This window comes from Leptonychotes weddellii, chromosome 7 (genome assembly GCF_054177405.1).
Source record: "Leptonychotes weddellii isolate Sample4059 chromosome 7, ASM5417740v2, whole genome shotgun sequence".
In the NCBI taxonomy this organism is placed as follows: domain Eukaryota; kingdom Metazoa; phylum Chordata; class Mammalia; order Carnivora; family Phocidae; genus Leptonychotes; species Leptonychotes weddellii.
The window spans coordinates 74,855,132-74,879,611 of record NC_138375.1 but is presented as its reverse complement, the minus strand read 5'-3'; the positions used below and the strand labels follow the sequence as shown (position 1 = coordinate 74,879,611).

The 24,480-nt window shown below is 39.7% G+C and overlaps 1 protein-coding gene across 13 annotated transcripts in view; it reads right to left on the bottom strand.

Annotated features, from left to right (window-relative positions):
- The window catches only part of MCTP1 (multiple C2 and transmembrane domain containing 1), a 494,794-nt gene that overhangs the window by 17,757 nt on the left and 452,557 nt on the right, over nucleotides 1-24,480 (bottom strand). The gene's annotated exons all lie outside the window — the stretch shown is intronic.

Sequence of the window (24,480 nt, the reverse complement as noted above, 5' to 3'; positions counted from 1 at the left end):
TTAAGCAAAGCTGGTGTGCTCCAGGGAATGGGTGGGTGGGATTGAGTATAAAGCACCCAGAGAATGGTGCGAGCCTGAGGGAAATGTGCACATTTTGTAATTTTAGACCCAGAGGAAGAAATAGTGGTGGCCTTTCACGATTGAAATTTCTGCTTAGTAGCCTGGCATCACAGGCCCTTGCCTAGGCTGTTTGGTGGAGACCATCCAACCCTGATTCCATGACTCCATTCCTCCATGCCAGCTTGAAGATCTATGGAAATGTAGATCCAATTTCATTACTTTAACTTCTTTTGAACACTTCCACACTGTGCCAGAACACTTGAGACCTCATGTGGCAGTCAGTGCTTGCTGAAAGCAGCCAGAAAGCTGGAATAATAATGTCGTCATGTTGCACATTTACATACTGCCTTTCACTTCAGAAAAGTCGAAAGCACTTTGCACTGTGCGCGTGGCTGGGCGTGGCATCCTGCCACCTTCGAAACTGAGGGCAAGTGAGTGGCCGGTGTACGTGCAGCGTCCCAGAACAACAGGGTACAGTGGGACTGAAGACACAGAGGCCAGTTTTAAACAGCATCTTTAGGTAGAAGTTACTCAGAGCCTTCATTTTACATACAATTCCCATGGGAGACAATTGTCTACAATATTCATCTTGCTTGTACCAAGTTGGACTGTCAGACGATGAGGTACTTGAGATGCATAAGGTTCAAGGTATACGGAACAATTACGTACTCTCAGGGTCCCCGCTGTCTCCAAAAGTCACCCTTCACTTGTCATTACAGACATGAATGCATCAATTGCTTGTCTTTTTTCCCTCCCCAGCAATAAAACAAAAAGTGTATTAATTCCACCTATGCAGTTTTACACTTTAGGGGAAAAAAAAGGATATCCAGTGGCTCCTTCTGTTGTTTCCTAATTACAAAGCTGGTTTGTTCTAATCATCTCCATGGCCTTCAGTGTTTTCTCTCTCGAGCATCGGCTAAATTCATTGATGTCTTATGAAGTAAAGTGCTCTTAACAAATATTTTTCTGCATACAGAATAAATCAAGCTGGAATCGAAGAAGGCTGGTTACACAATCAAAATTCATTGAGAATAATGTCTTACCAGTTTGAAATGATCATGTGAAAAAAAAGATTTTTCACAATGGCAATAAAATCTATAATCACTTAGGCATAACCTTAATAAGAAATGTACAGAATCTACATTAAGAAAATAGAGATACGGTGTTTTTGCACTGGAACACTGATTATTAAAAGAATCTATTCTTTTTTTCTGTTGAACATATAGGTTTAATGCATTTTCAAGGAAATCCTAATGTGCTTGGAGTGCAGTGAAATGGGGAGAATTTGATAAATTTGTTTGGAAAAATAAATTGAATGCTATAGCCAAGAAATTTTTGCAAAACAGAAATAATGAGAAAGCATTTATTGTACCAGATATCTAAGTAATTAAAATATGAAAGATGAACACTAAAAGAGAGATTGTTTTATGATAAAGCACCATCATAAATCCACCATGCAGATGAACGTAGTATGTTACTGGGTACTTGTGTTAACTATTTGCAGAAAACTATGTTAAATCCTACCTAAATAGACTCTCAAGTCTACTTGAGGTAGCCCAATTCTACCTCAGATCTACCTTAAATAGATAGTCCCAAATACATTTTAGGTTAATTAAAAAGCAAAAAGCTAAAGGTGAATTATAAAAACAGAAGAAAATATAGGTAAGTTATTTAGTGACCTTGGAATAGGAAATAACTTTTTAAACATGCAAAAAGTGAAGGAAGTCACAAAGGAAAAAAAAAACGATAGCAGGAGTTACATAAAATAAAAAACTTATGGGGCGCCTGGGTGTTGTTAAGTTGTTAAGCGTCTGCCTTCGGCTCTGGTCATGATCCCAGGGTCCTGGGATCGAGCCCCGCATCAGGCTCTCTGCTCGGTGGGAGGCCTGCTTCTCCCTCTCCCACTCCCCCTGCTTGTGTTCCCTCTTTTTGCTGAGTTTCTCTCTGTCAAATAAATAAAAAAATCCTTAAAAAATAAAAAAAATTAAAACTTATGATGTCAAAAATTCTTATTAATTTATAAGGGTGATGGGAAAAAATCTGCAACACATATGACAAATCAAGGGATGGGATTTCCAATATATTCAATAAACATCTGAAAAAAACTATCATTGCAGTTTTGTTTATAATAACAAAAAAAATCACTGACATGTTGGGTGGAATTAATTATGGTATATACAACTGATCTACTATTATGAAATTACAAAATATTATTTAAAGAGAATAATTAATGACAGCAAAAATGCTTATGATCTAATAGAAACTGGGGTTGGGGGGCGGTAAACGTGAGATGGAGTATACTCCTAACTGTTTTTTGAAATGGGTAGGCTAGAATAAAAATGAAGAAAATGTGTCAAAATATTAAAGGTAATGGAAGTTTATTTTCTTCTTCATACCTTCCTATAATATTAATAATTCTTTGCAATTAACATATTTCACTTTTGTAACCAGATTATTTCCCTGATTTTCTCCAATATCATTATTGAAGGAACTTGAGTAGAAGAAATAAAGGAATTGGTATTCATTGATCATATTAGGTGGTTTATCTATTTCTTTCTTGATTTTTGTATTTTTTGGATTTTTGTACCTATTTAAAATTATTTTTAGAAAGCAGCAGAATATAAACAGACACTAAGCATTTTAACATGCTTTTCACATGGCTTATTTGGTCTTCACAACCATCCGACAATGTAGTTATTTTTCAGGACTCTACAGAAGAAGAAATGAAGGATCCAAGAAAAGTGACAGGTTAGGACTTTGACAGGCCAACTCGAGGTCTGTTCTCTCCATAATATACCACGTTACCTTACCGTCCTACCCAGGAAGCTTTCCGTTCCTACCCAGAATCCCTGTGTGATAAATAAGAACAAAAGACTTGAAAACATTTAGAAACTTACCCTGAAGGCACCACGATCAGCAAGATAATAAAATCCAGAAACTTGACTCAACAGTAGGAAGTGAAAGATGTGTTAGAAACCACCAGATGTAATGTCAATAAGGCAGTGTGTGAATATTAAATACAGGAGCTTCATTAGTAAGATGTGTCACTGAAGGCATCTACAAAAACTACTTTTAGTAGTACTTTAAAATCTTATGTGCTGATGATACATAATTACTGGCTAAAGAGTTTTAAAAATTTGCTCACTCTTAATTTTCTATTTCTTTTGTACTTCCACACCACTACCCAGCCCCTCACCCCCAAACACCCAAAACCAAAATAAGATGGTCTGTAATGTTGTTTTGAAAAGCAAATGCTTTGGGATAAAATTTTTATTTAAAATCTCTTTCATCAAATCCTATATTCCTCCACTGTGGTCCCCAACCAATGAAGTAATTACTCTTTATATACAGTATATGACCCAAAACTGCAATGGGTAATGGAATTGCTCTGTGTTGCATTCCAATATTTCACACTTTTTTCACTAATGTTCAATACTTTATTAGTAGAGAATAAATTGGTACATTTCTTTTATTGTCGTTTTTGCTTTCCTTTATAAACCAGCTTGGATGAAAGAAGTATCATAGGGTGGGTAATCATCCAAAGGCTTGGTAGTGACACAGGGGGTTTTTTTGTTTTGTTTTTTTTCTTTTTTAATGCATTATTAAGGTTTCTTTTGAAGATGTAAAAAAAAAAAAAGTTACCCATAAAAAAGAGCTATAACTATAAATCTGAGAACATGTGAGATTTATATTGTACAACTTTTTCTATTGGCTCTATATAATTTTTAAAAATCTTATATTTTAAATAGTCCACAAAACATCAATAACTGCAAACTTGAAATACAGTGGTTCTTTCATATTCACCTACTTTACGATCACATATCACAACAGAAAGTTAACTAGATTTTTCCAAAGAACTATCTACCGCCTAGCTTTGAAATATTTAGGAAAATCTAAGGATCTAAAGAATCAGTAGGAGTACCTTCCATATTTAGAGAATCTTGTCCATTGACTTTCAAACTCAAATGACAAGTACCCCATTCACTGGTTCTGTTCTGAATGGGAACAAGAACCCAGAGTGATAGGTGTCAGGGGACATGTATTGTGTGGCTGGGTTCCTCGTGCATCCAGCTGCATCCCGCCCCAGTCACGAATGCTATTTAGGGGCCCTGCCAAACTAGTCACTGTCAGCCCTGTTGACAGGATAGAAAAATGGCTCTGCTGGACACCTGTGCTCTATTGAGCACACAAATACGTAGAATATGTTGGCTCAAAATATTTGTTCTAGAGTTAATATTCCAATTACTTTCTAGAGTGAAAGAATGTCTTAAGAATGCGAGGGAGTAAAAAAAAAAAAAAGGAAGGAAGCAGATATTGACTTGACTTACGCCAGGAGAAGCATAAAGCAGAACTGACCCAGCAAACCAGGCCATATGATCACTTTAACTATTATTTCCTGGAGGAAGCATTCAGATTTCCACCCCAAAGAGCTAATCTTGATTATAATTTTGCTTTTCCTTTAAAGCCTTGATATGTAACCTCTGGCAAAACATAAGCGATGAGATTGATATTTGCTGTGAGACATAATTGTCGTAGTTTACTATTGACTGTAGCTCTTCTGCGAGTAAATGTAGTCTCACATAGCACAGAGTGTACAGTTGTGTTTGGAATATGTTTATGTTTCATGTGATTTATTTTTTATGCTAAAGATGGTTTTGGTGCACAAACTTGCTTGGTTCATTCAGCAAAAGGCCCTGCAAAACAAACTCCTCTCAGAGCTATACTTCTAACATATGGAAAATATATTAGATATGAGCTAGAGATTGAATAAAGGCACTCAAAGTGGTGAAATATTTTCACTGTGCCAATATTCCTTTCTTTTTCAGATCAAGTAAAACTATGTCTCAGCCCCAAATCTAGAATACTGAAATTCTCACAGCATCTTGGCAAGTCAGAGACCCTTGACTGCTGAATCGTATCTCCGTGCCTTACTCAGTTCTTATGACATCAAATCTTACCCAGGTTACTTATTGCCTTGGTTCTTCTCCTCATATTAACCTTAAGAAAAAGAACCCTCCATTGAGACTTTAAAGAATTCTGAGATAATATTTAAGGTTAAGATGACAGATGTACACCATTTAAGACAATATTTTTCTCTTAAAAAGTAAAACAGTTCTCTAAAACATTTACATTTCAGAGTTATAAAGAGGACCAAATTAAATAAGACACGTAGAGCTCTTAGTACAATGCCTGGTACAAATAAACTGTCTATAATTATTATTAGTAGTAGTAATAATAAAATTATGGACATAGCTTCTTATTAAAAGAATTCAAATTATTTTTATCTATTTTTGCTTATATTAAAAACAAAACTTTGAAATATTAGACAGAATTCTCCAAAATATGCAGCCTTTTTATGCATGTTTAGTTTTGCCCCAGACGACTTAGTGTTAACTTGTCAAATTTCATTTTTGAAAATGATGGTAGATTCTTTATAATGTTACACTGAGAAAATCCCCCCTCCCGCCCCTGCTTCTGCTGACTCTGCACATGTTTTTCTGCCGAATGAGCATTTACCTGGTCTTAATTTTTTTGCTTGGTAGCCCTGTGCTTTTCAGTATTCATTTTCTACAGAGCAATTTTTAATCGCATTTGGTTGTGCCTTGCCGTGTTCGTTTACCGTTCTACATTTTGCATGTACCTATAAAAGTGACTGTAAAGTAACAGAAATGTGGAGAGAAATGGCCTCTGGGCTAGGCAATGTAAACAATAGGCATTTTAAAAATGGCAACTGGCACTCCTAAGAATTATGATGAAAGCCAGGAAGGAAAGGAAAAGAAAAGGAGCAAAGAAAGAGAGAGATGGGGGGGGCGGGGGGAAGAAAAGCAAGAAAAAGAAGAAAGAGAAGGAGACCGAGGGCAAGAGAAAAGAGGAGGGACTCAGAGGTGCACCAAGGCCGTGAAGGGAGGCCGGCGCGTGGGGACCAAGAGCTCGGGGGCGAACGTGAAGAAAGGGAAATACCTTCGATCATCAGCAAAAATGACAAAAACCAAAGCACAAACATGGCCTGTCGACTGTGTTAACTCCCAATTAAACAAAAATAATTATTTGTCGAAGTCTGTACGTCCATGTTTCAATTCCATTCAATGTAAATGTAAATAAGCCTTACAGAAGGCACCCAGGGATGTGCGCGTACCTGTGGTCAGGAGGGAGACTTCCCTGGAGCCCAATTGCTTGCTACTCCAACCCCTCATCATCAGGCCCTAAGGGACTTGCAAATCTCCCTCTTCCCTAACGATTTAAGAAAATTCCTTTTAACTGTCCTGCTAGTGCTTGAAAGCTCTTAAAAGATTAGGACTATATATCAATATCAAAACCTTTGACTTAATCTCCTTGCCAGCAGGCAGGAAGTGCACTTTCCAGAGAGGGGCTTTATAGATTATCCCATCAGGCTCTGGTCCCGTGGGAAGTTCCGCTTTCAGACCAAGTCCCCGGTGGTGAACGGGCCAGAAGGCCTGGCTCCAGGCTAACCTTGATGGGAGCAACATCAGATGCTTCGAGGTTGCTGTTCCCAAGTAACCCCACGGGAAAATAAGCGACAAAGGCTACTCTGACCCAGGACAGTACAACACAAGTTTTAAGAGAAGAATTTGTAGGCCTCACAGGGTTTTCCTGTAAAGTCAAAACCAACGGATTGTGGAAAGGTTTTAAAAATGTGAAAGCACGCTCAGGATTACAGTGGCCCGTGACCTGTCCTTAGACCTGGTGAAAAACAAAAACACAAAACAAACCAAAAACTCACACACACACAAAAACGGTTAAATAAAATGTGTCCTAAAATCCCTTCTGGTTCCGAGAAGATAAGGGCTGTGGAATCTCTTCCGCCCCTCGAGCTCTTTGAAAGCTAATGTGAGGACTTGCTGGTGGGGGGAATTTCAACCTGCTCTGTGTATGGGACCCATGATGGGGGCTTCAGGGACAACAGGAGCAGAAGCACCCTGCCTGTGTCTGAATCCAAACAGCAAATGCTGGGCTAGTTTGTCTTTACCTTAACTTGTAATGAAAAAGTTGGGTGGATGTGTGTGTTTAAAAAAAAAAAAAAATCTCTTTCAAATCGTTTATTTTCAAATGTGTATTTCAATAAGGTTGGAATTCAAATACAGAGATGAGAAGGCAAGCTGAGAATTTAGAGAAGCTGTGAGCTCTCTTTTATTCTACTCAACCCCAATCTGATTTAGAAGATTAGATTTCTAATTGGCTCCTTTGCTGAGCCTGGTTCAAATCCTGCCTCCAATGTTTCCTTAGCTATGTGCTTGTGAGCAATTTACTGACCTTCACCTGTAAAATGGGGGTGTAATGATGGAAATTACTTACATGATGGTTATAGAATTAAATGAATTTAAGCCACTTAAAGCCTTTCCCACTCATGTCTGGAACACAGGAAGTGCTCAATACATGTGAGTCACTAATATTATTACCAATTTGAAGAACCTGACAAAGAAAATACTATAAAACTTCCAAATGTTAAATTGTATTAAATCTTAATAAAGATGACAGGATTTTCTCCCTTCTTATTGATGATACACTTCAGGAATCCTGTGTTTGTACAAATCATCTAATATAACCATAGATTATCTTAAATGGATCACCCGGCAAAGTCCTTACAACGGTCCCACAAAGATGATGGGTATTACTGTTCTCATTCCCTCCATGAGGAAACTGAAGCCCAGTTGCCTAACATCCCAACTCAAACTTCTATCCCATTCTGTGCTCACTCCCCTCTGGTGCCTCCAGCCATATCTGTTCTCATCGAAGATAGTAGATTTGAAAAATTAGCAGAAAGTTCACCGGTTCACAGTATTTCCCACCCACTGAAAGTTGTGCATCCTCCAAAGGCCAAAGCGGGTCATACCCATGCAGGGCACACGCCTTTTTCATCATGTGATTTTTATCTGTCGGTGTTTATGCAGGTAAAACTTCTGTTAGAATCAGTGATTGGTTCTTCAACAAGCCTCATGGCTCAATCAGGGTCAGAATTTATTACTTCATCTCAAACAGCACAAGCTTTTGTTACTAATCTACCTACTAGTACAGCTCTTCATAATAACTTAAAATTTCCTTTTATTGTGTATACAAAAAGGCATATACATAAAGGTGTGGAACCCACAAAGATTTTTTTCTTGAAGAGATTTCTTATGAAAATACTCCTTCACCTTTATGTTTATGGTTTTGTAAGCCTTTTAAATTTATCTTCCCACTTGGATGGCAGTGACAAGTGAATCCCCCATTTTACAGATAAATAAACTGAGGCTTGGAGAACTTAAAATCTCATTAGTAGTTAAAAAGAGTTCCTAGGACTTTAACCCATGTCTCCCGAGCTGAAATTGGGCTCCTTTCAGGTCACTGTCAAAAAGCCATCAAGTCACATATGGTATTTCTTCACAACACTGTTTTAGATCTTTAAACTTGGCTCTTCCCAAACACTAATCTTGAGTTATAATCAAATTGTGTGAGAAAAAGAATCATATCAGTATTATAAAAACAAGGCTCTTTGTGATATCTCCAAAACCAAGTAAGGATTACTTTGTGAAATCCGGAGGCTATTTTTCTTTACAAATATTTTACAAGACAAACTTGTACCTTTCTAAAAAAGCACATCTGTTGTAAATTACACCCTTACAGAAAGAGAGAGAATCGCCATCCTTTCTTTCCCATCTGACCTTAAAAGAGATTTGTTGACATACTCGAAGGCCAGCGTAGACAAAACAGCACAGGAAAGAGGAGGCGGTCAGCAAGACCAGGGTTCGGCTTTGCTTAAACTAATTCCACATGCCCCATGAACCATTAGCTGGTTTTTATTTCCTGCTCCAAAGATCTGTAGTGAAAATAATCTGGGGTAGGGAAAAGCTGCACTTATTTTTTTTTCCCCCAACAAGATGCTGTGTTAGCAAATAGAACATATGAACCACCTTCAGCAAACCAAGGTCTTTAATAATCCATTTTTCAAACACTACTGGTATTTCCTTTCCAAACAAAGATGGACTGTAACTGGAATCAATTTCATTATTTGTATGGTACAATTGCCAAGTTTCTGTAAATAATAGCCATTTAAATACTGGATAATATTTTTTATATGAATCCAACAACAGTTTTATTGCTCTTTAATTTCCATGATTTGTTTGTTTGCTGTAAGTTCTCAGGGTTCTGAGAGCATGATGTTTGGGGATAGGGAGAAGTCTTAAGAATGGCTCAGGGAAAAAGCAATGTCAGAGTCGTGTTAAAATACTTGGTTCAACCAAACAAGGGAAACTGTAATTTGGAAAAAACGATTTGCTCGATCCTTTTGGACTTTTCTCCCTCAGTTTCCCTATACACTGCGTAGTATAACGTCACCCACCATTTTCAGACCTTGGCATAGTAAAGGACACTCACTTGTCCCCATTAAGAAGATAATGGGGCTCTTCAATGAAATCTGACAAAACAGAGGCTATGGTACAAATAAAGGCCTGGTGAATCTGAAGGGAACGGGGCCGTTTTTCTCTATTGATGCCATATGTAGCACATACCTGAATAACAACTTCATGCTCTATGGGATGCTGCTGATATATGGGGTGGGCCTATCCCCTAAACCCCTTCCTTACTACAGACTAAATCACTAACACAGGCTCATTCTGAGGTCAACCTGGAAGAAAACGCCAAAGGCCCACTTTCCCGAGCTGATGGCAATATTTTTATTTACTCAGTGGTGTGGATCATGGTCTGCCTTTCGATTCATTTAGGGAGGAGGGGGGAGAGAGGAGAAAAGGCAAGAAAAAATTGGGAATCAGTTTGAAAAAAATATCTCAAATTCTTTCACTGGGGATGGCCACGGGGTTTTTAATAAGATAAAATAAGCGCTTCAGAAATAGTTTACGTATCTGCATTTAAATCTTGTGCATTTAAAATAGAAGGAGGATGGGCATGGATTGAAGCTATGATGTTCCTTCCTGGGCTGGTCCTACCCAGACAGATTGTGGGCTTGAATCCTGTTGTACATTTTACAGCCTTGTGATTTTGTGTACGTTAACCTCTCAGATGCTTAGTTTTCCCAACAGTGAAATGGAGATAATGTCTCTCCCCGATAGTGCTGATGTGGGAACAGAATGAAATCATGTTTATAAAGCAACTGGCACATTAGTAGATATAAAAAATAAATATGCTTTGTTTTCCCTACTAATTGTCTCTCTTGCCAAAGGGTAACATTTTCCATTTTTGCCTAATTTTTTCTTTCTCTCGTATTCCTTTCTTTTTCGTGGATCTTGTATTTAGAAGTCTGATTATCATTCATTCACATCACCTCCGCATTTAAGCAATGTTCAGTTTAGCCAAATCTCAGTCCATTCTTCTTATTCATTTATTCAATAAACACTCACTGAATGCCACCTACACATCAGACACTATTCTAGGCTCTGGGGACAGCACCACACAAACATACAAATAAAGAAAAAAGTAGCAGAAAATGAAAAGTGCAATGAAGAGACTCAGAACAGGTGCATGTGCTGGAAAGTGACCCAGGGTCAGGGCGGGGTGCTCTGAGGATGAACTTTGTGGCTGAGAACTGTTCTGGTCAGAAAAACAGAAACTACTGTAGGTATTTCACACAAATGAATTTAACACCATGAAGTGGCTACAGTGGTGTTAGAAGAACTGAGGAGACAGAGTGACAGACATTAGCAATGCAGGAAGCCACTTCCAGAGCCTAGACCACACAGACCGACTGGGGCAGGAGGTGGAGCCAAAGGACAGGGCTTTGGCGGTATTTGGGACGGTGGAGGGGAGGCTGCCTCTGTGTGGTGGGGAGCTGGACCACTGAGGCGAGCGAGCACCCAGTCACCGCTGGAAGATGCCCCCCCAGAAGCAGAGGTGGGGTTGGCAGAGTGAAGAAAGGCAAGCACAAAGGGGAGGAGAAAGAGGAAAGAGACAGAGTGAAAGACATTGTCCAATTTTTGTTTTCCTTCTTCCCTCCTTCTACCATCCCCCATTGGGCAAATCCCCCAAAAGCCATCGTCAGGGAGCTGGGAAATGTGGCTTGCAGGAGAAAGGTGGGTGGCCTCAGCCTGGAAGCCAAAAGGCAACACCTAGAACAAGGTCTGCACGCCCGGAAGGAGCTAACCAGGAGAAGATCAGCGGAACCAGTACAGGTAATGCAAACGCTCTCCGGGAGAAAAGATGCCAGGTGGAGGGGAGAGCGGCATAGGAAGAGGTGGGAGGAGCAGGCAGGGCCAGAGCGTCTTGGAACCCAGAATCAAGAGTGCGGATTTTATTACAAGTGTGATGGGAAGCCGGGGGAGTGTTCCAACCAGGGCAATAACATGATCTAGTCGACATTTTTAAAAGACCACTTAGGCAAAATATATTGTCGAAGAAAAGATAAGAGGTTATCGTGGTAATCGACAAGAGATGATAACTTAGATCGCACTGGACGTATGCAGAATGTGCTGTAAGGAGATTCACCGTACACAAGTGAATAGACTGATTTCTCTTTTTCTCACCTCCCAGATACGAAGATCTGCCTACATTTTTGGCTTGAACAACTAGGTAAATGAATGCTGGTTTTACAGAGCTATAGAAGAGTAGAAAAAGAACAAGTGTGGGCGAAGAGTAGATGAAGAGCTGCCTTCAGGCTGTGAAAAAAAATATGAGCTGCCTCCTGGCTATCCAGGAGGTGATATGGATAGGTGGATAGATATAGGAGTCAGGGCTGGAGATACAGCTGTGAAAGCCCTTGGCATTTAGAAGGTCCTTAAAGGCAGGTGAATAGAAGGAGTCACCTGGGGAAAGAATAAAAAAAAAAGGGGGGGGGCAGAACCGAGCCCCAAGGCACAATAAAACTTAGTAGCTGAACAGATGAGGAGGAGCCAGCTGAGGATACTGAAAAAGACTGAGGTGGAAGAAAACTTAGGAAGAGGCATCACCAAAGTCAAAAGAAAAGTGTTTTAAGAAGGAGGAAAAGGTAACCTCTCTGAAACTCTGCTGTGAGGTCAAGAAGTACCAGCGGATTTGGCAAGTGAGTTTACAGACAAGAACATGGGCAGTGCAATAGTGGGGATGGAAGCTTTGGATAGACTGAGCAGAGAATTTCAGGGAAAACTGGACACACTGCCTGCAGCCCCCTCTCTCACTAAGCATTGCTGTAAAGGGTGGCAAAAAAAAAAAAAAGGGAAGGGTGGAGAGCAGAGACGGGAAGTTAAAAGAGGGGATTGTTTATTTAAACGTGGAAAAAAGAACCTGACTCCTCCAATAGTGATCTGCAATTCACCAAGATCCCCGGGCATAGGCATGTTGCAGTTTGAGAAGGGCTACACTACAGTGTATTTACTCTTGGAATGATCCGAGGGCAGAGGAGGAAGGGAGGGGCAGAAAGGGGCTCTACTCGTCAGAGCCATGTGTTTGGGAAGAGGTGGGACAGAGTTTGGGAAGTGGAGGGGAGTAGCAGGGACACCTCTTCCCCGGTGGCCAGAGGGAAGGCCGGAGAGCGGGGCAGAGCAATTAGTCTTAGATCTGGCAGAGGAGAGCCATGAAGATGTGCAAGTTCCTAACGGCTTCTGTTTTCTCAGTGATGCAAGCCGCAAAATCGTTGGCTGGCAGTGAGCAGGGGCTGATGGAGTCCGTAGCGGGTGTGAAACTGTCTTGTCGCTGGGAAAGACGTTGTCCAAGTGTTCGGGTCTGTTCACGGGCCTGCAAGGCTGATTTATAGGAGTTCTGCATGGTCCTACTTGCTATTGATTTTGCATTTCATTCTCTTTCACTGCCTTAATAAAATTAAGAATTTTCCCAGCTTGCCTAGCCGGTCTTTTATTTAGCTCCTTTTTATAAAGCTTAAAGGGATGTCACATAACTTACTGTTAAAACGTCTTAACCAGAATTGTGTTTAACAGGCATGATTTGCTCCTAAAAGGAAAAAACAAAAAAACAAAAAGACCCTTCTTCTGGACAAAGACAACGTCTCCGGGCCCTGCCCCTGCAGACCTGGTGATCCAGCTTGCACCTGTGCCAAAAGCAGGCACCTGAGGACAAGAAGCTATTTTGGTTTCTTTCTCACCGATTCCTGCTTCGTATTCCCGGCTCTTTTGGCTTCTAAGGGACACCAAAGACATTCTTGGCTAAGCAACCAAACAATCTAGAAACAATCTAGAACTTAGCCAGGTCACAGGTAATTGAGGTTGGTTTCATGATGCTGGAATGTGGGCAGAAAACCAGTCTCTCATATTGCCCGCCAGGGAGGTGTTTGCTGTTGGCATGAGCGATCTCTGTGCACCTCTAGATCCGTTTGCATGCAATTGCTCATAGTAAAGAAAAACGAACAAACAAAGAGAAACGGTTACTATCATGCCACCACGAGATGCTTAGCTTTGAGGAAAGTGTGCTATCCCTGTCCAGGCTCTTTAACCAAACATCCATCAAGTCAAAATTCTGAGAGAACCTTTCAGCCCAGTCTTGTTTGTGCCAGAGAGTCCAGCATCAAGTAAGGAAGAATTGTTTTCGCTATAAGCTGGCAAGAGTTGGGGCCAGAGGAGGCCCCGCACATAGGTGGTGACCCAGAGGCGAGTTTCCACGCCATCCCTTGTAGAAGAAGGAGCTCCCTGGGCAGCTCACAAACGTGCTCCTGCCACCTGCCCTGAAGTAGCTCTCCTGTCGTCCCGCGACATCCGCTCTTCCCTGCCAACACCCACCCCCAAAGGTTTCAGAAGGGAATTAGAAATCGATGCTTGCCACCATGTGGGAACCTGAGCCACAGAGTCAGAAATGCTGAGTTCTGGACTGCAGTTAACATTAGCAGCTCCAGCCACACATACACACCTAAGTGCAGGAGAACTTGACCAACATGAAATCAAGGATCTGTGTCACAAATGTAAGGAGGACACCTCCGATAGGAAGGAATCGGGACATAGTGGCAAAGCAACGGGGAGTGACCTGACTTCTGGCTCTTTTCGTTGAGTACACATTCCAGGAGGACAAAGAAAATCATTTTGGGTATGTTTTCTTGCAGAGCTTAATAAATCTCCACATACTTCGATGGATATAAAATTGTTCTGACCCTAATATAGTAAACTAATCCTGAATTTGCAAAGCATTTTGCCTGCTGCTTGAGATACAATGAGTTCTCAAGAATGTGACTTGATCTATCATTTTAATATTATTACCACCATTTTTATTCCTCTGAGTGGTGGAAGATAGAGGATAATATATGCTGACTGTTCCTACCTGATTTTTCAAGTTTCTAGGATATCAGATATATACAAACATTTAAATGCCTCTGTTTATGAATGTGTTCTAATTGTAAGCATGAGAGTTACAACAATCTGCTCTTCCTCAAACACACTATGCAGAGTTGATAGAAATTATTTTTAACCTTCTGGTTTGTGTGACTTTTTGGCACATCTACCAGTATTATGAATTAGAAATTTCATCTGAGCCAAACTGCTGCTATGCAGAAATACAAATAGAAGGAGCATTCTCCAGACAGACAGAGAGCTGGGGGGAAACAGACAACTGAGTGAGTAACTGATTTTTAAAAGAATTTATTATTCACTTGGTTAGTCCAAATGCTGAAATTTTTCTTCTAATTTCTGCATTCTTGCTTTTCTATTTGTGAGAATCTTTAAAACACTTTTTATTTTCTTTTAAGTGAATGGGCATTTATTTCTTTTCACTCACCAGAGATACCAACAATATCAATTTAAAAAGTAAGATTAGTGTTGCCAGGTAGCAACAGAAGGTTATTCTGTGGAAGAGCCCCCTAGTGGCAGGCATCCTGTGTTTCACTTCATCAGTGCAGGGAGGGGGGGGGGAGCAATTAGTACCCAGTGACTACATTTGAGAAACAAGGTTTTAAGAAATAGTAAAAGGTAGTGTTATCACAATACAGAAAGGATTTGTTGACAGAATATTTTTTACATTGCTGATGGCTATGATTTTTTTTCTGCCAGCATAAAATATTCATCCATCTACAAGTTTTTATATATTTCTCCTGAGTACACAATCAGCTTAAGAAAATTAATCAACATTAAAAAGTTAGTCAAATCATCCAGGTATGGTTTACACAATGGTTTTTATATATTAACATTTTATACCTATAACATTTACATTTAAAGTTGAATTTTGCATAATTACCTACAGAGTAATTTCATCTATTCCAAATATGAAATTTTGATCATTCTCATCTACTTTGTTATTTAAGCAAGTGCCTTGTGTTAGAGGGTGTTAAAATTATTTGGAACACACAATGAAAAAACTATTTTGTGAAATTAATATTTCAAAAAAAAATTTCTAAGGCAATTGAAGTCAGAGTGCAAGAAGGAGCAGAGAATTTTCCATTAAAAATCCTGCTTTATTTTATTTGCAGGAATTATATGAGTGATGAGGAATTTCTCAGGGCTAGAAGGTGGACATCAAAAGGTTTGTGGCTTTAGGCAAACATCCAAAACCCATACTAATGTAATAAGTTCTCCAGTGTCCTCAGGCACAGCAATACGATCAATAGAGGATTTCCATCTTCTTTCCTTAGAACAAATTCTAGAGGTCATAGAAAAGCTCTGTGTATACTGTGTATCAGCATATCATAGGTGCTAATCATTAGGATCTTAGAATGGTCACAGCTTTCCTGGGAACACTCCTTCATGAGTGATAAGGGATGATTCCTATCTTAAAGGGGCAAAGTAGGATTAAGTAGAATGTTTGCTGAAAAATTTAGTCCCTTCCCCATTTCCAAAGCAACTTTTTGCTCTCCATTCACACACAAACACCCTGACAAATGTGGGAGAAGCAAAAAGGGGAGGGAGGTATCCAGAGAGTCTAGCTGAGCTAACCTGCTCACTTGCATTAGGAGCCCACTTCATGAGCAACCCAGCAAAGACCACGCTCTTAGCCTCTTCTTGCAGATGGAGATAATCTTAGAAAATCATGGAGTGTGTAAGTAGCTGAGTGGGGACCAGACCTTAGATCTGCCTCTAGTCCAAAACGGAAAAAACAAGAATCAGGTCTAATGTTACAGAAGAGATCTTAATGCGTATTTAACTCTGTTCAGTCAAGTAACTCCAGCCCTAGTTCTGTGATCCCTCCTAAGTGCAGAGTGATACTGTAATTAGCGTTCAAATTATCCCCTCATGTACCTCCACTGCTCACTAAATGTACCAGCTGCCACTTACACACCACTACCATCCTTTCCAGAATTTCTGTAAGCACTGCTGAGCGAATACAAACACTCACTAGCACTCATTTAAATAGATGTTCGTTCCTCCATTGATAGACATGGCATGAAAAATAGGGATTTCTTTTTGGGATGCAGTCTTACCACACCTATTGTACTTCTTTCCAGTCATAAAGATAGTACATGTTCATTGCGGAAAACTTGGAAAATAAAAATCATAGAAGTAAAAATCTCCAGTAAACATTGTCAACATTCAAGAATATATCCTGCCAGTCTTCTTTTCTATTACTTTTTCTGTAATTATTAACCACGTGATTGTTACATGTCAAGCATTGTGTCAGATGTTGTGGATCCAATGAACAAGACAGACTGCTCTTAATCCAGGATGATGAACATAAAAATGTGTTGCATTTTACATAGGAGGTGTGCAGTGTGCACACTTACGCCTTTATTTCCTGCTTTAAATTTCCAAATGCAAAACATTTTATTGAATCCCCTCTCTATTTTACCATTATAAATAATGATGGCCAGAACATCTTTGGACATAAGTCCTTGGTACCTCTTTTATAGTATCCTCAAGCTAACATCCTAGAACTTGAAATGTAGGATTAAAAGACATACATGTTTTTAAAAGGTTTTAGAATTAAAACACAAGGTTTTTAAGGAGAGAGAATACATGTTCAAACATACAGAAAAGGCTCTCTTTTACTCCCCGACTCCCAGCCAGTTTGCTCCTGTCCCTGGACATTTACCAATGTTACCAATTTCTTGTATATTCTTCTAGAGATTGTTATATGCATAGTCAAGCAAATATAGTCATGAGTAGACATGTGTACTATTTGTTTTCCTTTTTTTTTAAGATTCTATTTTTAAGTAATCTCTACGCCCAGTGTGAGGCTCGAACTTACAACTTTAAGATCAAGAGTCGTATGCTCTACTGACGGAGCCAGCCAGGCACCCCTGCTTCCCTTTTTTCTTAAGACATAATAGTACTTTCTTATAACATTGCCATGCCCTTTTTTCCTACTTAAAAAAAAAAAAAAATATATATATATATATAATTGTTCCTTATCAGTGCTTAAAAACTTCCTCATTCTTACAGCTGCATGATAGCCCATTGTATTGATGTACTATAATCTATTTGATCAGTTTTTCTCTAATGAATATTTAGGGATTTTTTTAAACTGAAGTATAATTAACATATAGTTCCAGGTGTACAATTTAATGATTCAGTGATTCCATGCGTGATGCTTAGGTTCTTTACCAACATTCTGCTCTTCCAAGGAAGTAAAAGCAAAGAATACCTTGTGTACATGATCATTTTACGCCTATGTTAAGTGTATCTGGAGGATGAACTTCTAAAAGTGGAATTGTTTGGGCAAAGGATTTGTGTTTTTTGTAATTTTGATACCTTCTGCCAAACTGCCTTCCAAGAGAGATTGTACTCCTTCCACTCCCACCAGGAAGACATAGCCGTGCTCGATTCCTTGCCAGCCTGTGTCAAAGATGTGCTTCCTCTCTTCCCTGTGTTTCCAAGACTATTTGGGGACCCACACTGGTTGCTGTGGGGGCCCCAGAGTATCAGCTTTTACACTTTTTAGCCAAGGATTTGTCTACATTATGTTTTTAATTAAGTGATCATCACTTTGATTTATAGGATTATTGAATCCATAGGATATATTAGACAAGAGGACAGTTTCCCTATGGCTATACAAATGGCCAGACCAGTTGAATATTTTGCAGTAGAAGAGGGTCAGGAATAATTTCCAAACTACTAGTAAATATAAATTTTCTTGTTAAATGGCAATTTCCACCAAAATGGATGAACTGAAAGAGATTTTAGTATTATTTACATATTATGTCCAAGGCATTTAACCCTGGAAGTATGTTTGAAGAAACAGGTTTCTTCTTGACTGCTTTGGGTGGGTTTTCAAGCAGGAAAATTAAACACAGTAGAGACAGGAAGCAGATCTCATCCTGGTGAAGTATATAGGCTGTGCTGGCAAACAGCTCCCGGGTTGGACCCTGGTTTGCTAACTATGTGTCCCTGGGTATCTAATTTATCCCATCTGAGCTTCAGCTCCTTTAGCTAGAAAATATGGCTCATAATACTGGATTATTGCAAATATTCAATGACATATACTAAATACTCAAGAAATTGCTATTACTAACACTTGGAATACTGCTGTGGAAGCCCAGTCCCAAATCCAAATATTCTATCCGATTGTGAGATGTGTTCCCACACTTACAAAGATAAATATAAGCAATAGAAATCCAGGTTACCCTGAGAATTAAGCATAAGAAAATCATAATCTTGTTGAGTTAATCTGTTAATCAAGACAGATTAATGCCAAAGTACCAGGACTCTTCAACACATACACACACACGCACGCACGCATGTCCACGTGAACTTTTTAAATGAAACACTGCAAGAAACAAAGAATACAGGAAAATCTTTGTGTGAACTTCTTTTGAATCATTCTCCGAAAGTAACAGAGGTAAGCTCTGAGTGCCTCATTGGCAACAGTATACTATGCAGTTGTATTTGACCTACGGAGATCAGGTAAGAAGTCCTCTGCATTATTTTTTCGACTAGCAGAAAAAGTTCATTAACGCCCTGAGGGGCTGCTCTGTGTGGGACACAGTACTGGGTCCTGGGATGAGTGCTACGCCCGATAAACATGGCCCTTGCCTTCCTGATGCTTATAGTCATAAAACATCCTGAAGGAAACAGTGGAAGTGAGACACATTCTCACTGAGCTTCCTGGTAATAGCAGAAGCGCTGCCAGATAAGGGCATTATGTAACACATCAATAACAGCTGAGTAGGAAGAAATAGGTTATAACCCAGAGCAGTCAGCTCAGATATTAGAATGGGGCACGATTTCCAAATCTCTAAACACCCAAATAGTTTGGTGTCACTCATTACCAAAGAAACCTTGCTGCTATTTGAATGCTAAGTGAGGAAGCTTTCCGAGTGGGCAACTAATAAGAAAAATTAAAATAAAATGGAGAATCCTGTAGTTTTATTTAGATAGCTCCAATTTCGTACACAGGTTGTTATACGCTTGATGTAACTACCACTGAGTAATATTCCAATTTCCCCTATCGATTAATAGCCAGTTATATAAGTTATAAAGTTATATTTCACTAACACAAATCTACTCAATTAGAACTTGAATTCTCAAAATTAGCTAAACCCCTTTCACCAGAAGAGAAGCCAATGGCTAATCTAAAGCCACTGATAATGCACGTTCACCACCTAGCGGCACCTTTAGCAAACTGCAGGCACCTTATGCTTAAAACAGTATCTTCTGCTAATTTGATTCATGGATAACATCAGAAACTTTACAAATAACTTCCATTTTCCAGGTCATGTATGATGTTTTAGCCCCTGGCAGTCGTGCAGAATAACTTCTTTTCTTATTCCTTCTCAATCCCCGCTGTGCGGTCTAGACCAGACAACGCTCACCTTATCCCGGCATTATGGTACTAGCCACCTGACTAAATTCTCCAACTCCTTTAAAACACTGCCCTTTATAGCATTCTTCTGCTTAAGAAATACGAACAAACTCCCCTGTAATACATCCAGTAGAAGCACCTGGGTCTGATGCAAAGTGCCCGATTTTGAACTTGCTCAGCAAGGTGAATTCCAGCAAGCAGTTCAAGTGTGACTGCTCCGTGAGCACACGTCAGGCTTCCAGCCTGTCCCCTTCCTGAACTCACCACCTGAGGCGTCCTCCCTCCCTCCCCTCTACCTGGAGAATTCCTACCCGTTCTTTCAAGATTTAGCTCAAAGCCCAATGCCGGCAAAAAGCCTTTCTCGGTGACTGCAGTCCATTCATCTCTCCCGTGATGAATTTTAAGAATGATCATCTGTGGCCTGAGATTTCCCTTTGATTGGTTTTTGCTGCCCTCCTATTAGTGTCCATTATATCTGTGGGCTAGTAGACAGTTTCTCTACAGACTCCGGAAACATCTTGCAAGCAGAGCTTGTTCTTTTGTGATTTTAAGTACCCCTTTCTCCCACTGCCCCCAGCTCAGTGAAGAACACAAAGCTCAATAAATACTGGAGGTTGCGTCCACCCATCTTACTAGCATTTCATTATTCTGATCTGTTAGTCTACAGATGACTGCCAGGTGTGGCTTCTGATCACCCTGTCACCTTGTGCTAGTTAAAACACATGTGATCTTTTCAGCGGCAGAGGCACCCTCCTGTCAGTGTATCTGCATCTTCAGTGAGGAGGAGAACAGGCACGATGTTTCCTAGTAATTTCAGCTAAGAGAACAGCTCTTCTTTGATTATGTGGGTAGTTAAGGTAAAGTTAGGGCTCTTATCGGCAAGGATTTGTCTCATTTGTTCATTTCACTTTGTATTTGCAGGTCAGTTGTAAGTGATTTATGAATACCTTTGAAAGGTCACTATCCATCTTTAAAATACATCAATCTTCAATAGCAACTTTCCACTTTGAAGAAAGAAACTCACTGTTTCACGAACACGTTAGACAAGAATGTGGTCTGATCAACAGGGCATAGGATTCATGAAATCAACATTTATTCACATGAGATCACCTGAGGCAGCCCGGACTTCTGGTTCTGATTAAAAGTACTGCAACAACAACTGACGGATCTAGGGGAACACTTTGTTCTTAAATTAATTTAAATATGTCCAGGAATAGCAAAAGGCATTGCACTTTGCCACATGACATGGCATTCAAATAGGAAGACGTGGGTCTTAATCAAATGGCGAATCCAGGGAGTGCACAGCCAGCCCCCTGGCATCTCTAACCCCCAACTTAACCCTAGAGTCATAAGTGTACAAAAGGATCTTAATGTTCTTTAGAGGAAGGTTTAAGACCGTTTTAAATCCATTTTTTCTAAGGCTCAAATCTCTTCATCACATAAAGTGCTACAGCAATTACTTGCCAGACACAATATTTTCTTGAATCATACACGTATTGAAAATATATGTGTATATATACGTTACAAAAAATAAAATTCATGTTGACTTATCATTCCTAAAATAACTCTCTCTACTCATATCCATTTATCTCTAGACAGTCATTGAAAATATGATTTGCCAAGGATTTGAATTTGTGTATCTACAGGCTGCATATTCTTATAATAAAAAAGTAGGAAAATCAACTTATATGCCTTCAGTTATCTTTGTTGAATTTGATTTTTTAGACATAAATAACCAATCTCTCTCAGTGTAAGCCTGACACCGATAATGAATATGTTTCAGATGGCAACAGGAAAACATACCACCGCTGCAATTAAATGCAAATGTTTTGAGTGCATGCAGTTTTAAAGTCAAGTTTAAGCCACTGAATGAGGAAATTCAAAAGTTAAGTGGTTCAAAAGGAATAATTTAAACCTGCTGACTCAGGTTTTCCCAGTGAACAAGCGGCCCTTTGCGAGCATATCTGGCATGGCTCCATGTGGTAGAAATTCTGTCTGTTGGATTCCAGAGTTTTCATATAAATGAAGAGGTTATTCCTGATATCTTGGCAATTGTTATGCCAAGTCCATAGGGCTTCAGTTTGAGAGAGGCCTTGCCTCTGTGTATCAGTCAGTCAATCCGTATTTCCTGAATATCCACTGTGGGTGGTGTCACAAGCCCAGCATTTAGATACTGCACTTATATTTTGAGTAGCTGAACAGCCTGTATATGAAAATGCCCTCAAATACTTAGAATGCCGAATCCGTTAACTCTAGTGGGAGTGATTCATCAGGTAGGTAGGACTAATCAAAGACGACTTCTAGGAGAAGGTGAGGACACAGAATGTGGAAACATACAAGTTACTGTATGATGAGAAGACATCAATGTGCTGAATCCAAGGTAAGAATCTCTATCAAGGAGAACTGAAGGTAGAAGGTGGTGGTGGGGAGGATGCTCAGGGCACCTGTTCAGCCGTTTTGGTACCATCTCCTTCCTCTCTGAAGAGATGTTTTTTTGTTTTTTGTTTTTAAAGATTTTATTTATTTATTTGACAGAGAGAGAGACAGCAAGAGAGGGAACACAAGCAGGGGGAGCAGGAGAGGGAGAAGCAGGCTTCCTGCCGAGCAGGGAGCCCATGTGGGACTCGATCCTAGGACCCTGGGATCATGACCTGAGCCGAAGGCAGACGCTTAACGACTGAGCCACCCAGGCGCCCCCTCCCTGAAGAGATGTTTACCATTTATCTCCAATCTGTGCATCAGGTAAGAGAACACTGATAAATAAGTTAATTAGGGTCTTACTTGCCCAAACTTAAAGTTTCACAGAAAATACCTGGCTTCTGGAGACACTGTCACATAATATCCTAGCAAATAAAATTATTAAATTAAAAATAGGAAATAATGAGTTTCAGAACAGAAGTATAAAAATGGAATGCTGGTTTATGCATTTCTAATTGTACTTTCCTTCTTAAACCAAAGTATGAGAGAAAACATTATGGGACAGTCTGGTTTCCAACATTCAAATATTTGCCTCTGTTTTTAGTAAATAAAATCACTTTACTCTCTTCTTGTATCAATGATTCCGGTGTCAAACTCAATATGGAGTCCAGTACAAAAGCAATCCTAGATGATAACAAGGGAAATCATGCAAGCTGGAAGACTTTGCTAATGTTCCTCTGTGCCTTATTTAAAAATGAATCTCACTTGTGTCTAGCTTCCTCTCATGTACTTCAATAAGAGTTGACTAATAGCAGCCCATGTCACCCAGTTAGGAACTTCCTCTAGTGAGAGCCACCAGCATTTTCTGGTTGGGGAATTTCTGCAAAGCTGCCTGTGAGAAAAGAATGCTGGGAGAGCAGAAGAGTAAATGCTTGCATGGCTTGAACTGGAATTCCACACTGCGGTTTTACCAGGTGAGACTCTGTCTGAGTTCTTTAACCCACTTAAGCCTCAGTTTCCTCAAATGCAAGATCTGGGTTAATAGAAATACCCATTCCTTAGGGTTCTCATAAGGATCAGATATAACGATCCAATTAGGATGCTTGTCCTCGGGCTTGGCCCACACAGCAATATTCCATCAATGTTAACCCGTATTTTATTTCTAGAATGTTTAAATGACATCACGTAAGCTGCGGAGTTCAAGGCAAAATCTTGTCATTAAGGCAGTAAAATATCAGAATGAAACCCCTGGAAAGGGGAAAGCTATGACTCTGGAACACTTTTACTCTAGCCCAACAGCAGAAAAGAGAAGGTATGTCTTTTTTTATTAGTGTCCAATATTTATACTTGGGCCTGGTGACATTAAGAAAATGGAGTACCATGCTGTCATTTGTTTTGGTCAATGAAGTCAGAGCAGGGCCAGGAACTGTATCTGCTGACAGATCAAACACACAGGCCCTCCACGGGGTCTCAGGGCTGGCCCCCGAAGGCCGTGGTAGACAGAAGCACAGGCTAATGAACCCAATTACTGCCTGTTAAAACTGCTTCAAAAGAAGAAAGAATAAGCCATTTCTGAAGCCTCTTGATTTTACCAAGAACTCCACAACAACATATGCCTTTGGTGTTTAAAGAACTTCATGTTAAAATTTTTAACTGGAAGGAAGTATAAAGGAAAATGCTATATTAAATTATCAATACCATTGATTAACCTGAGGAAGTCGTCCCAATGTCTCTTCATGTCAGACTTAAGAAACTTCAACTGAGATCATCTATATATTGTGCATGTACTTCAGGCGATAATTCAGTCAATGAAACTGTATTGAACACCTATTATACACCAGGCAGTGTGTGGAGTACGAGAGGTATGAAGATGAGTAATATTCAGTCCCCGCCAGGAAGAGAACAGGCTAGTAAACAATCCTCAGGATTCTATCGGAGAAATTCTACACTAGAGGCATACAAAGGGGAGGACATGGCTAATTGGTGGAAGCAGGGATGACTTCCCAGGGAAAGCAAAATGATTTCACCATCTACCAATGAGCACAATCAGAAGCAAATATCTAATGAGAATCTAATGAAAACATCAAGGTAATGCAACGTAAAAAACAGACAAACAAAAAACCTCAGAGATTATTCAGTGGCTTTTCACTCCTACTACTTTTCTACAAATGGGACGAAGTGAGAGTTGGCTATACTAAAATTAACCCAAAAGCTGTATTTATTTTTTCTTTTTTTAAATTTAGATTCAATTAGCCAACATATAGTACATCATTCATTTCAGATGTAGAGTTCAGTAATTCATCCAGTTGCATATAACACCCAGTGTTCATCACATCACGTGCCTTCCTTAACGCCCACCACCCAGTTACCCCCTCCCCCCACCCACATCCCTTTTCATAACCCTCAGTTTGT